The sequence below is a fragment of the Salvelinus sp. IW2-2015 genome, unplaced genomic scaffold (assembly GCF_002910315.2).
Source record: "Salvelinus sp. IW2-2015 unplaced genomic scaffold, ASM291031v2 Un_scaffold762, whole genome shotgun sequence".
In the NCBI taxonomy this organism is placed as follows: domain Eukaryota; kingdom Metazoa; phylum Chordata; class Actinopteri; order Salmoniformes; family Salmonidae; genus Salvelinus; species Salvelinus sp. IW2-2015.
In genome coordinates this window covers 297,878-300,437 of record NW_019942606.1, presented here as the reverse complement: position 1 = coordinate 300,437, position 2,560 = coordinate 297,878, and positions in this window count along the sequence as shown.

The window sequence follows — 2,560 nt, the reverse complement described above, 5'->3', positions numbered from 1 at the left end:
CGACCTGGGGGAGGGAAAAAGGTTTGACGAAATAAGTGAAATAATCTGGTCTGTAAACAATTATTGTTGGACATAATTTACGCTATTGTGCTCATGAAGAGGAGTCGATGTCTCTAACGATTGCAAAACTATAGTTTGTTATATCAAGTAACATTTGGTGGGAGTGTTTGAAAAACGAAGTGGTGTTTAATACTCACACTTCGCGACTTTTCACTGTATAATAGTATTTATAATTATTATAATCTTTTGAAATTTTTTTTCACAGTAAGCATTAAAAGAAGTAATATTACTAAATGCAAAGCTACAAGTTTTTTTTTATTGCTCTTATTTACTTCTATCGGTAATAAAATAAATACTTTAATTCTTAAGTGTTTATATTTGGGGGTACTTTTGAATGTCAAAAAGTGGTGGTTTAGGCAGCGTAAGAGTGCTTTTTTATTTTTAAATGTAAGTGGTTTGGCACGGAAGTTGCTTTGAAAAAGATTATGTTTATTTTTTCTTGTACTGGAGATGAAAGATTAACACAAACATTTCAGTGTGTGTGGTGTATGTGGCTGTGGTCACTTTGTTGTTTTGTTTTTGTAGCGGTGAAGGTAAAAATACAAACAACTGCTCCTAGTAGGAGTGGGCATAGGTAGAATAATGGTGGCAGCAGGTGGATCAGTGTCGAGCGTGTAAGTACAGGCTGAGGGTGACAATGTATGGTTCTTGATGGCAGGAAGCTGCAAACCTGTTGCATGTTTCAAAACCAGTCCTGGTTCAGATTGCACCTGCGTCTACGTATTCACAACTGGATGGCAATAAGAATGGAGATGAGAGTTGAAATTAATTTTATTACCACTGAACATAAGTTGAAATTTAATGACCGTGGGGTTTATAGCTTGCGTGGTGTAGCCACTGACGCATTAGTTGCACAAGTAGGTAAGCACCAGATATGGTCATCAGCAGAAGTCGATCTCAAGAGTACTGGTTTGATTAGTAGTCATCAAGTATGGTTCTGTTAGATCCCGCTCCTTTCTGGGAACGGCTTTTGCTGTTCATTAAGCAGCACGATGACATGTACACACAAGGTAATTGATTTTCGCAACATCTGCTTCTACTGGCTCTGAAACTCCAGTGAGTCACTGCCATAGTATGACCCCTTTACATCATGACTCACTGCATACGCAGCAACTACGCAGACAGAACAGCCAAGACTCAGAACACCAACAGAACAGAAACGAGAACAGCCGAAGACACTCAGACAGAATCAACAGACAGCAACACCACGACAGCAAGAAGAAACTACGCACAGAACACCAGACAGAACGACACAAGACAGAACTCAGACAGAACACCAGAGCAGGCGTGAAACCCCCTCAGGCTACAGATTTGCGCTCAGAGGGCCTCGCAGTTCAGACGGCGGTGTCCTAAGTAACTCAGGCGTGCCTCATTTAAAATCTAGAGGCCTTTTCACGGTCACTAGGACTTAGATGCGTTGTCACGGTAACTACGAATGTGAACGGATGCTGAGAGACAAGGCAAGAAGGGCCTTCATGCCATCAATAAGGAAACTATCATTTTGCATCCCCAATTCAGGAGCTGGCAACATAAATAAAATCTTGAAATCGGGTTGATAGAGCACCTTGACCCTTGAGATGGTGTTGAACATGGGGCTACATGTTCGCATGATACGAGTGGCTTTACAAAGGAAGACCCACAACGGCGTGCCCTAATCTATGGCCTCTCTTCCCAGGACGACTCAAGTGGCATTGTATAGTACGCTTCGACAAAAAAGCTCACAAAGGCGTGACGATGAGGGCCCCCATCGAACGCAGAGGATGGGTGAATCTCGGCTGTCTTAGGCCGATGGTCAAGAGTCTTTAATCAGGTTAAGACACTCTACAAGGCTGGACTACAGATTCAGGCGCTTCTCAGAGCAATGCACTAGATCCACTGTAATTTTTCAACCTCATTCCATGGTCCAGTCTGTTAATGTTCAACCTCTCCTGTGTCCCGTCTTAATGTTAACCTCGTTCCATTCCAGTCTGTAATGTTACCTCTGCCTGTCCGTCTATACACCCTCCCGTACCCCCCTCTGTAATGTTCAACCTCTCCTTGTCCCAGTCTGTAATGTTCAAACCTCCCCATGTCCAGTCTGTATTGTTACTCTCCATGTCCAGTCTGTAATGTTCAAAGCCTTCCTTGTCCAGTCCTGTAATGTTCAACCTCTCCTTGTCTCAGTCTGTAATGTTCAACCTCTCCCTGTCCCAGTCTGTAATGTTCAACTCTCCATGTCCGTCTGTAATGTTCAACTGCTCTCCTTGTCCCAGTCTGTAAGTGTTTCAACTCCTCTCTTGTGCCAAGTCTGTAAGTTCAACCTTCCATGTCCCAGTCTGTAATGTTCAACCTCTCCTCTGGAGTCTTTAATGTTTCAATCTCTCAGATGTCCTAGTCTGGTATCCTCACGTTTTTAACTGGACCGTACTAGGATCATGTCTGGTTCGTATGACTCTAAGGCCTTCCATGCGGCACAATGACTACTGCTTGTATCACTCCACATCTGTAATCATGAAGGGTT